Below are 12,474 nucleotides of genomic sequence, written 5' to 3' on the forward strand. Positions count from 1 at the left end.
ATCAATGCATGTTACAAAACAAAAAACTGAATTTTGAATACTATGTTATAGACACCCCAGCAAAGCCTGTTCTAGGGTCAAGTGCCTGTAAACAGCTAAATCTTATAAAAATAGTCATGACTGTTGATCAGTATAACAAAAGTTTAACTAAGCAACAAGTTGAGGAACTATTTTCAGATGTGTTTCAAGGGCTAGATTGTTTGCCTGGCGAATGCAGCATTAAACTAAAACCAGATGCACATCCAGTAATTCATTCACCAAGAAGGATTCCAATTGCCATAAAAGACAAACTCAAAGAGGAACTGGATTGTATGGTAAATTTAGGAGTGCTGGAAAAAGTAGGGGCTTCATATGCAGCGTCGCCCGCAAAATCCTCCTCTGCCGGATTTTATGTGATTTTGGTATTACATATACGGCGTAGCATACAAGTTACGCGCGTATATTTCACCCTTTGGACGTATTTTTTTATCCCCATAGACTAACATGGAACAGCTGCGTAATTTGGTATCCAATATACGCATAAGGACTTACGCTCGCAGAATTCAGAAAATCTACTCCATTCTCATCTCGCCACATATTGCAGGCGCAGCAACCCTTGCACTGACTAAAAAAGCAACGTAATTCCCTGGAAGCCTTAACAAACACATACATTTAAGCAGCATCTCAAGGTTAAAGGGACAGTATACTATGATATTGGTTTTTTAAGGTTTATTTGTGTACTTGAAATAGATGATTTTGTTGTTTGAAGCCACAACCTAATCAAATGGATTGAACTTGTACGTATAATCAGATCGCATCACTTTATCACATTGTGGACATATACTTGCTTATTTACTTTATATTTGTTCTTAAAACAATCAACAATACTTGGAGGAGAGAACAATGGTAAATCATAATTGTATTACCTTCATCTCTTTAGAACCCACTGGAGTGTAATTTATTCTAATGTTAACACAGCTTAGCATTGATGCCAAAATATATAAAGGGACAGTCAGTTCCAAAGAAAATCTTCTTGTTTCAAATAGGGCATGTTATCTCAAACAACTTTCAAATGTAATTCTAACACTTGCTTTGTTCTCTTGGTATTCTTAATTGAAAGCTAAACCTAGGATGACTCATATGATAATTTCTAAGACCTTTTTGAAGGCCGCCTCTTTGCAATTGTGTCAAACCAATCACAGACAACACAACCTCCCAGCCTTAAAGCACCTGATAATGCACACCCTATCAGTAACATCACTATTATATATACCCATGTGTCAATTTATATTGGATGTGAGATACATTGATTTATATCTTAGAAGTGAATATTACTATATGTACCCTTCATAAACAACTATTGTGGTTGTGAGTTATAGTACACGAATATGTCATAAACATTATAATATTACCTGTTTTTATTGCCATTTCCACACAGGTCATATTATATGTTTTAACAATATTAGTGTAATAAAACACACCTCACATGGATGTGGATGACAATTATATGGTAAATAACAGAGGACAAGATTTATGGTGAACTATAAGAATATATATTTATTTTTTGGCTTCTTGGATGAGGGAGCTGAGGTGATTGTAGTGGATTTCCTTGTTCTCCTGGTTTAAGAAGATTCTGGTGTTTCTGCTGGTGTGCTGGCCACAGATGATAGGCTGGAGGCAGTGTCCTGCTGGTGTGTAAAGTGCTCAACCAACACACCCAAGAATTGAATTTGCTCTCTCCATCTATTGTCCATTTGCATCTGCATATCAAACAGAATTCACATCATCTATGACTGATTTTGAACACTTGCACTTAACGATGCTGCCATGTCCCTCTGTAGCTCTATGCTACGTTGTTGTATCCTCACTTGGCTCCTGATGAACCTTTCATGGTTCCTGAAGAACCTCTCTCGGCCTCTTTGTATGCTCTCGGTGCTTGTTATGAGCCTCCTCTGGAGTGCAATGTATTCCTCGCCCAGGGGAGAATACAATGCATCCACAGGCTCTTGAGCAACAGGGCTTCTAGGTGCTTGTGGGGCAGGGTCACCTGCATCTGCTGGTGCTTGAGGTGCAGGGTCAGCTACATCTGATGGTTCATGTGGGGCAGTGTCAGCTACAACTGCTGGTTCATGTGGGGCAGGGTAGGCTACATCTTATCGTGCTTGAGGTGCAGCTGTAGATTCTGCTATATTTCCATCTGCAGATGGTGGAGCTCGTCCAATTGATGAGGATGGTGGAGCTCGTCCAATTGATGAGGATGGTGGAGCTCTCATGGTTGGTTGATAAAATCCCTGACTGCCATGAGATTGTGTTGTGGGTGGTAAATACATGGACCCTTTGTGGCTGTCTTGGATCCCCCTCAAAGCCAAAGGGAGGATATTCCTCTGGCCAGGAATCTTGCCAGGGGTCATATGGCAATGGTGGTGGCATCACCCCTAGGTCCTCAACTGAAGCCATCCAACCATGCTCATGCCTGGGAGCATACTGTTTTTGCGGTTGCCTGAAGACTGGTGATGGTGGTGGTGGTGGCATGGATGTTTGTATCCTCATGACAGGAGGTTCTGTGAAGGAGTGAAGGAGTGAGAGGGATTAGTACAGTCAGATATATGTCCACATGGGCATACAATATACATTGATACATGCTAGGGCCTATACTGATTCTTTCTCATGTCAAACGCTATAACATGTGTCCTGTTTTATTCTGAGACATGTTAGTATTGCACTATTTCACCTCATATCATGAAATGCATTGTGTTAAGTAGCAGTAAGGTCAAATATAATTGTAGATGTTTTTGTTAGTAGGCCAAATGCCATGCTCCTGATTGTGTACTTGAATGTGTGATATTAAAGAATGTTATATCTCAAATACATATAATACTGGTGTGTGGGATGTTACTCACCAGCATGATGTGCTGTGGTTGCAGCCCCTGAGTCACGAGCCCCTGGAAGTCCACAGACTGCTGTGATACTCAGGGACCTGCGTATCATCACCTGCCAGGTGTTATACTCAATATCCAGGGATGGACCACCGCCTGTTCCCTTCTGGTGCATAGCTTCCTGCCCCATCTTTTCTTTGACCCACCTCTTGCAGTCATTCCACCACTTTTTTAGGCCCTTAACAGTCCTCTTCTGCGAGGCCACACTGTTGATGGCATTCTCTACCGCCAACCATGCCATTTTTCTCCTTTTGGGAATGACTTTGCCCTTCTCCTGCCGAAGAGGTCACAGTAATTGTCCATGATGGCCTGGACAAGGGCAACATATTCATCAAATGAGAAGTTGGGACATCTCAGCCTCTCATCCTTCATGGACACTTGGCTTCCTCCCTGTGATGTCCCTGGTGTGGGTTCCTCCCTATCCTCTCCCTCCTCCCCCCTTCTGTCCACATGTGTACCATCTGTCCCTCTCCTAGATGTGCCTGCTCTCTGGGGCTTTTGGGCATCTCCCCTCCCATCATCCCTCTCTCTATCCCCACTCCACTTACTCCCTGATGGGGGGCCCACTGCTCCTCCTTTCCTCTCCTATACTCCTCTCCCTGCCATTCCTCTCCCCTCCTCCCTACTTTTCCCTGCCATCCTCACACTAAATCACTAAATCACACTACACACACTCACACTCCCTCCCAGTTCAATCAGACACAATCACAACCAAACACTCAGCCTATCACACTGTAAAAATCAAATAAAATGTGTGAGGTGTTAGAAAAAAAAGGGTGGTGTATTTGTATATGTATGTATGCAAAATATGTGTGCAATATGTAAAAATATGTGTAAGTGTACAAGCTTAATCAAACAACAATGTGACCTAACTAACTCCTCTGTTTGAGCCTCTCTCTCTACTCTAACTAATCCTCCACTCCAGTGTAGTGTGTTGTAGCTCAATGACAGTGACGTGCACTCATAGGAGGCAAGTGAGGCACTGCCGCACCTGCCATTTGGGGCAAATTGAAATAAAAAATAAAATTTTATTTTAAAAAAAAAAGTTAATTTTTTTTTCTTCAAACTTTATAATATTGCGCAATAGAGGCAGCTGGTTCTGCTCTCTCTCTATTGCGCAATATTTGCAATAGATTTTAAGACTAGCTGCTCTGCTGCACCACCCGGTGGTGATTGGGAGATGCAGCACGGCTGAAAAAACTATTAAAGAGGCATCTCTAATGAGGCCTCGTATTTTCCTGGGAGCCAATCAAGTCCAGTCATGTATTTTCTCCTGGTGATTGACAGCACCAGGAGAACGTACTGACCGGAGTTGTGTCCCTGCTGCACTGCGCATGTGCAAAGAACAAACAGTGTGGCGGGAACAACAGTGACAGACAGACAGACAGTCCTGCCTGTTAGTCACTGAGCAAGTGAGCACCAAACATCAAAAAAACACAGAGGAGGATCCGGATTGTGACAGCATATCAGCTTCTGCCTTCCCCTGACTGAGGAGCGGACGACAACCATTACCCTGCAAGTAAGAGACTGACTTATGTAATAATACTAATAATGGGTATGCGGCCTAGGAGGGGGTAAAAAAGAAGTGTGCACTGTCATTTTTTACTCTGACTGACCATTAGTTACTAGTGCAGCAGTGAGATTGCCTTAGAATTATTAACCGGACCGGTACTCATCATGTGATCATCTGATTCTGAATCAGATGATTACATGCCTGAGGACCGATCCGGTTAATAATTCTTTAAATTAGCAGGGAGCAGTGGGTGGAAATGACTGTCACTCACTGTGTGTGGCTGTGGCTGCTAGGAACTTAAGATATCTAGGAGACAGGAGAGGAACTTGGAAGGGAGTAAAGCTGGCTGCTGGTCCTTTTATGAATGAGTCTCATTCATACAAGCACCAGCAGCCAGCTTTACTAACAAGTTCCTCATTCCGTTTTTCTTTAAGCTGCTAAAGACTGTTCCCTCTCATCAATGAGAGGGAGCAGTCTTTAGCAGCTTAAAGAAAAAATGGAATGAGGAATTTGTTAGTAAAGCTGGCTGCTGGTGCTTGTATGAATGAGGGAAACAGTCTTTAGCAGCTTAAAGAAAAAACGGAATGAGGAACTTGTTAGTAAAGCTGGCTTCTGGTGCTTCCATGAATGAGAGGGAACAGTCTTTAGCAGCTTAAAGAAAAAAACGGAATGAGGAACTTGTTAGTAAAGCTGGCTGCTGGTGCTTCCATGAATGAGAGGGAACAGTCTTTAGCAGCTTAAAGAAAAAAACGGAATGAGGAACTTGGAAGTGAGTAAAGCTGGCTGCTGGTGCTTCTATGAAAGAGAGGGAACAGTCTTTAGCAACTTAAAGAAAAAAACGGAATGAGTAACTTGGAAGTGAGTAAAGCTGGCTGCTGGTACTTGTATGAATGAGAGGGAACAGTCTTTAGCAACTTAAAGAAAAAAACGGAATGAGGAACTTGGAAGTGAGTAAAGCTGGCTGCTGGTACATTTTACAATAAAGTGACATATTTTTTTTTTTTTGTGGCATCTAAAAAGAGGGATATTAAAAACAATGTTCCAGTTCTGAATAACATACTATTTCATTTTTATGCTTGTGGGTGTGTGACAATCCACAGACAATGTAAGTCCACTTTCAATATCAAAATTAAAGGTACATTTTTTTTATTGTATGCCTAAAAGAACCTAGGTTCTAGGGGCTGATTGGTGGCTACATAATGCATACTTAACCTCTCTGCAGGGTTTAATAGAAAATGTTCTATTAAACCCTGCAGAAAGGTTTAACACATATTCAAATCTTTTCTAAGGTATTTGTATCTCATGCTCATCTGGAGTGGTTTAGGAGTACCAGTTAGATTATGTGTTCAACCTCACTGGAGGGTTTAATAGAAAATCTTGCTATTTTATGTGATTGTGTTCATGTAGTCAGCCAGCAAGACCATGAAATACTATATATATATATATATATATATATATATATATATATATATATATATATATATATATATATATATATATATATATATATATATTATTATTATTATATATATATATTACTATATATTATTACCAAGTATTTCATGGTCTTGCTGGCTGACTACATGAATACCATCACATAAAATAGCAAGATTTCTATTAAACCCTGCAGTGAGGTTAAACACATAATCAAACTGGTACTCCTAAACCACTCCAGATGAGCAAGAGTATACTTTTGACCTTTTTTATCCCATGCTTTTCTAGAACCATATCTGTATTGGTAGGTATATAGACACTGGATTAGGTAGCTATTTTATACATAGGTATATTATGTATCCTAGCCAGTGCCTCACCAGCCTCTGACCTCACTGCACGTCACTGTTCAATGAACAATCCAAACACACTGAAGAAAATGGCGGCTGTGCATGGGTTTATATATGAATTTTGACTAGCGTAATTACGTGTCACATTTTTATTTGAAATCTGTTAATTTTTATGAGTGTTAGCCTAATTTGCATAAAACTACTCTTTATTGACACTTTCCGTGGACAAAATACTGGCGTAAGTTACTTGAGACGACTAAAATGTGTATTTGCGCACATTTCAGAAGATCGCCAGTTTGTCCTACTTACACCAGTTTAGCATTGAACGGCGTAGTATATGTAATACCCCAATGTGCAAGGTGAAATTACGGGTGGCGCGGGTTTCCACGCTTACGTCGAAACCTGCGCCGTATATGTAATCGCGCCCTAGATGAGCCCACTGAGTGGGTGAGTTCAATGGTTGAAGTAGAAAAGAAAAACTCAGGTGCTTTAAGAATATGCATTGATCCAAGAGATTTAAACAGAGAAATCATGCGAGAACATTACAGTTTACCAAATCTAGATGACATCCAACACAAGTTAGCACATGCAAAATTCTTCAGCTTATTAGATGCTCAGTCAGGATATTGGCAGCTCAAATTAGATGAAAAGAGCAGCAGGCTCACCACTTTTAAATAACCATTTGGAAGATGGCGCTTTACTAGATTTCCCTTTAGCATTGCCTCAACATAAGAAATATTTCAGAAAAAAGCACATGAAACCATTGCAGGCCTTCATGGTGTAGATGTAATCATAGATGATCTTCTGGTATATGTATCTACACGGAAAGAACATGATCAAAATCTGTGTGCACTATTGGAACAGTGTCGAGAGAGGAACATGAAGTTAAACCCAGGTAAAATGCAAATCGGTGTTACCCAAGTTAAATATTTTGGTCATATTCTGTCACAAGATGGGCTAAAAGCAGACCCAGAGAAAATAGCAGCTATACAACATCTGAATCCTGCTACCTCTAAGAAGGAATTAGAAACCATTATGGGTATATTTAATTATCTGTCAAGGTTTGTTCCTGGACTAGCAGAAGCTACAGCTCCACTAAGAGAACTACTCCAAAATGATGCACTATGGAGCTAGAATCACTCAATAAATAATGTTTTTGAAGATGTCAAAGGTCTTATTGTGCGTTTATTGGAAACTGGATTACAATATTTTGACCCCAAGAAGGAGGTAACAATTCAGGTTGATGTCTCTCAGTTCGGTTTAGGAGAAGTGCTAATGCAGCAAGGCAGGCCTGTTGCATATGCTTCCAGATCAATGACTCCTACGCAACGCAACTATTCCCCAATAGAAAAAGAAATGTTGACCATTGTAATTGGTTCTGAAAAGTTTCATCAATACATATATGGGCAGAAAGTCACAGTTGAGACTGATCATAAACCACTTAGCATCATGGAAAAACCACTTGTGTCCGCTCCACCAAGGCTGCAAAGAATGATCCTAAGAATACAAAAATATGATATGCATGTAGTATATGTACCTGGCAATAGAATTCCAGTAGCTGATATGCTTTCAAGGAAATTTAAGCCTGGACAAGACGAAAGAGAGGAAAGGGACTTGGAAGAGCATGTGCACTCTGTACTTTCACAATAACCTGCTACTGATGAGAAACTTAAAGAAATACAGCTAACAACAAAAAGGGATGCAACTATGGCCAATTTGATCACAATAATAAGGCAAGGATGGCCAAACACAAAAGCCAAAGTGAATGTTGACTTAAAACCTTACTGGAATTTAAGAAAAGAACTGTCAATAATTGATGGAATTTTTTTTTAAAGGGGAGAGAATTGTGGTTCCCCTGGAGCTCAGGAAATAAATAATAAGAAAACTGCATATAGGGCATTTTGAAATAGCCTTGTGTAAAAGATGTGCTAGGGATCTCTTGTATTGGCCTGGAATAAATTCACAGATTGAAGACATGTTAAATAATTGTGCAACATGTCAAGAAAATCAAAGAGCAAACCAAAGGAGCCAATGGTAACAAGAGTACAGCCAGAGAGAGCTTGGCAAAGAATTGCATCAGCCCTATTTACATGGAACCATAACAACTATCTTATAATGGTAGACTACTACAGTCATTTTGAAATAGTTCAACTAAGAGACATTAAGTCTAGTGCAGTGATAAATGTAATTAAATCTATCTTGGCAAGACATGGCATATGTGATGAGTTAATATCAGATAATGGTCCTCAGTACTCCTCAATGGAATTCGCAAACTTTGCAAAAGAATGGGGTTTCAAACACACATTATCAAGCCCTCATTAACAATCATAAGCAGAGGAAATAGTTCAAGTGGTGTGAATTTTGTCAGGTCAAATAGAGATTATAGTAATAGTGGAGGTACTAGTATAGAATCAGAAAGTTGCTCTCAGACCTCCTTTTCAGGTAATATAACCTTACTCTCCCCTGGGGATGAGGAAGCTAACTAAACAGCGTGGGGGAGTTCCTCTCTCCTCACACAATGTTGAGTGTAGGATCCTGACCTTCCAGTTTACAACATACTCACATAAGATCTTTGCATAAAACCAATATTCACAAGCAGAAAATCTTAAGCCTCTAAGCGATACTGCACATACCTCCAGTCTTGCAATACTCCAGTGTTTTTCTCACACTTAGTTTCTGAGATGCGACTGGGTGTGCAGCGTGGAGAAAATGCTTCCTGATTGAGGCAGTCCTCGGTCCCCTGTCCTACTGGCGCTAGCCATAGTATTTGCTAGCCTTTGTTACAATTTTTCTCTGTATTTTACCCCGAGGGTATGTACCCTCCAGCTCACTGTTTGTTTGTTTATTATATATTTGGACAGTCCATACATTAAATCTACTTTCCAGCAAACGCTCCGTGCTTCTCAGTTTTTTGTTTGCATCCAGCCCTCATTAGCCACAGTCAATGGCCTAGCTGAAAAAACAGAATTTATGCTTACCTGATAAATTACTTTCTCCAACGGTGTGTCCGGTCCACGGCGCCATCCTTACTTGTGGGATATTCTCTTCCCCAACAGGAAATGGCAAAGAGTCCCAGCAAAGCTGGTCACATGATCCCTCCTAGGCTCCGCCCACCCCAGTCATTCGACGGACAGGAGGAAATATATATAGGAGAAACCATATGATACCGTGGTGACTGTAGTTAGAGAAAATAATTCATCAGACCTGATTAAAAAACCAGGGCGGGCCGTGGACCGGACACACCGTTGGAGAAAGTAATTTATCAGGTAAGCATAAATTCTGTTTTCTCCAACATTGGTGTGTCCGGTCCACGGCGTCATCCTTACTTGTGGGAACCAATACCAAAGCTTTAGGACACGGATGAAGGGAGGGAGCAAATCAGGTCACCTAAACGGAAGGAACCACAGCTTGCAAAACCTTTCTCCCAAAAATAGCCTCTGAAGAAGCAAAAGTATCAAATTTGTAAAATTTGGCAAAAGTGTGCAGTGAAGACCAAGTCGCTGCCTTACATATCTGGTCAACAGAAGCCTCGTTCTTGAAGGCCCATGTGGAAGCCACAGCCCTAGTGGAGTGAGCTGTGATTCTTTCAGGAGGCTGCCGTCCGGCAGTCTCATAAGCCAATCGGATGATGCTTTTAAGCCAAAACGAAAGAGAGGTAGAAGTCGCTTTTTGACCTCTCCTTTTACCAGAATAAACAACAAACAAGGAAGATGTTTGTCTGAAATCTTTAGTAGCCTCTAAATAGAACTTTAGAGCACGGACAACGTCCAAATTGTGTAACAAACGTTCCTTCTTTGAAACTGGATTCGGACACAAAGAAGGTACAACTATCTCCTGGTTAATATTTTTGTTAGAAACAACTTTAGGAAGAAAACCAGGCTTAGTACGCAAAACCACCTTATCTGCATGGAACACCAGATAAGGAGGAGAACACTGCAGAGCAGATAACTCTGAAACTCTTCTAGCAGAAGAAATTGCAACCAAAAACAAAACTTTCCAAGATAGTAACTTAATATCTATGGAATGTAAGGGTTCAAACGGAACCCCTTGAAGAACTGAAAGAACTAGATTTAGACTCCAGGGAGGAGTCAAAGGTCTGTAAACAGGCTTGATCCTAACCAGAGCCTGAACAAATGCTTGAACATCTGGCACAGCTGCCAGTCTTTTGTGTAGTAAGACAGATAAAGCAGAGATCTGTCCCTTTAGAGAACTTGCAGATAATCCTTTCTCCAAACCTTCTTGAAGAAAGGAGAGAATCTTAGGAATTTGTATCTTATTCCATGGGAATCCTTTGGATTCACACCAACAGATATATTTTTTCCATATTTTATGGTACATTTTTCTAGTTACAGGTTTTCTGGCCTGAACCAGAGTATCTATCACCGAATCTGAAAACCCACGCTTTGATAGAATCAAGCGTTCAATCTCCAAGCCGTCAGTTGGAGGGAGACCAGATTTGGGTGTTCGAATGGACCTTGAACAAGAAGGTCCTGTCTCAAAGGTAGCTTCCATGGTGGAGCCGATGACATATTCACCAGGTCTGCATACCAAGTCCTGCGTGGCCACGCAGGAGCTATCAAGATCACCGAGGCCCTCTCCTGATTGATCCTGGCTACCAGCCTGGGAATGAGAGGAAACGGTGGGAATACGAAAGCTAGTTTGAAAGTCCAAGGTGCTACTAGTGCATCTACTAGAGCCGCCTTGGGATCCCTGGATCTGGACCCGTAGCAAGGAACCTTGAAGTTCTGACGAGATGCCATCAGATCCATGTCTGGAATGCCCCATAATTGAGTTATTTGGGCAAAGATTTCCGGATGGAGTTCCCACTCCCCCGGATGAAATGTCTGACGACTCAGAAAATCCGCTTCCCAATTTTCCACTCCTGGGATGTGGATCGCAGACAAGTGGCAGGAGTGATCCTCCGCCCATTGAATTATTTTGGTCACTTCTTTCATCGCCAGGGATCTCTTTGTTCCCCCTTGATGAATGATATAAGCAGCAGTCGTCATGTTGTCTGATTGGAACCTTATGAATTTGGCCTTTGCTAGTTGAGGCCAAGCTCTGAGAGCATTGAATATCGCTCTCAGTTCAGAATGTTTATCGGGAGAAGAGACTCTTCCCGAGACCATAGACCCTGAGCTTTCAGGGATTCCCAGACCGCTCCCCAGCCCACTAGACTGGCGTCGGTCGTGACAATGACCCACTCTGGCCTGCGGAAGCTCATTCCCTGGGACAGATGGTCCAGGGTCAGCCACCAACGGAGTGAATCTCTGGTCTTTTGATCTACTTGAATCATTGGAGACAAGTCTGTATAATCCCCATTCCACTGTTTGAGCATGCACAGTTGTAATGGTCTTAGATGAATTCGTGCAAAGGGAACTATGTCCATTGTTGCAACCATCAATCCTATTACTTCCATGCACTGCGCTATGGAAGGACGAGGAACAGAATGAAGCACTTGACAAGAGCTTAGAAGTTTTGATTTTCTGACCTCTGTCAGAAAAATCCTCATTTCTAAGGAATCTATTATTGTTCCCAAGAAGGGAACTCTTGTTGACGGGGACAGAGAACTCTTTTCTTTGTTCACCTTCCATCCGTGAGATGTGAGAAAGGCTAGAACGATGTCCGTATGAGCCTTTGCCTTTGACAGGGACGACGCTTGTATTAGAATGTCGTCCAAGTAAGGTACTACTGCAATGCCCCTTGGTCTTAGAACCGCTAGAAGGGACCCTAGCACCTTTGTGAAAATCCTTGGAGCAGTGGCTAATCCGAATGGAAGAGCCACAAACTGGTAATGTTTGTCCAGAAAAGCGAACCTTAGGAACTGATGATGTTCCTTGTGGATAGGGATATGTAGGTACGCATCCTTTAGATCCACGGTAGTCATAAATTGACTTTCCTGGATGGTGGGTAGAATCGTTCGAATAGTTTCCATTTTGAACGATGGTACCCTGAGAAATTTGTTTAGGATCTTCAAATCCAAAATTGGTCTGAACGTTCCCTCTTTATTGGGAACTACGAACAGATTGGAATAAAATCCCATTCCTTGTTCCTTTATTGGAACTGGGTGTATCACTCCCATCTTTAACAGGTCTTCTACACAATGTAAGAATGCCTTTCTCTTTATTTGGTTTGAGGATAAGTGAGACTTGTGGAACCTTCCCCTTGGGGGTAGTTCCTTGAATTCCAGGAGATAACCTTGAGAAACTATTTCTAGCGCCCAAGGATCCTGAACATCTCTTGCCCAAGCCTGAGCAAAGAGAGA

This window comes from Bombina bombina, chromosome 5, assembly GCF_027579735.1.
Source record: "Bombina bombina isolate aBomBom1 chromosome 5, aBomBom1.pri, whole genome shotgun sequence".
In the NCBI taxonomy this organism is placed as follows: domain Eukaryota; kingdom Metazoa; phylum Chordata; class Amphibia; order Anura; family Bombinatoridae; genus Bombina; species Bombina bombina.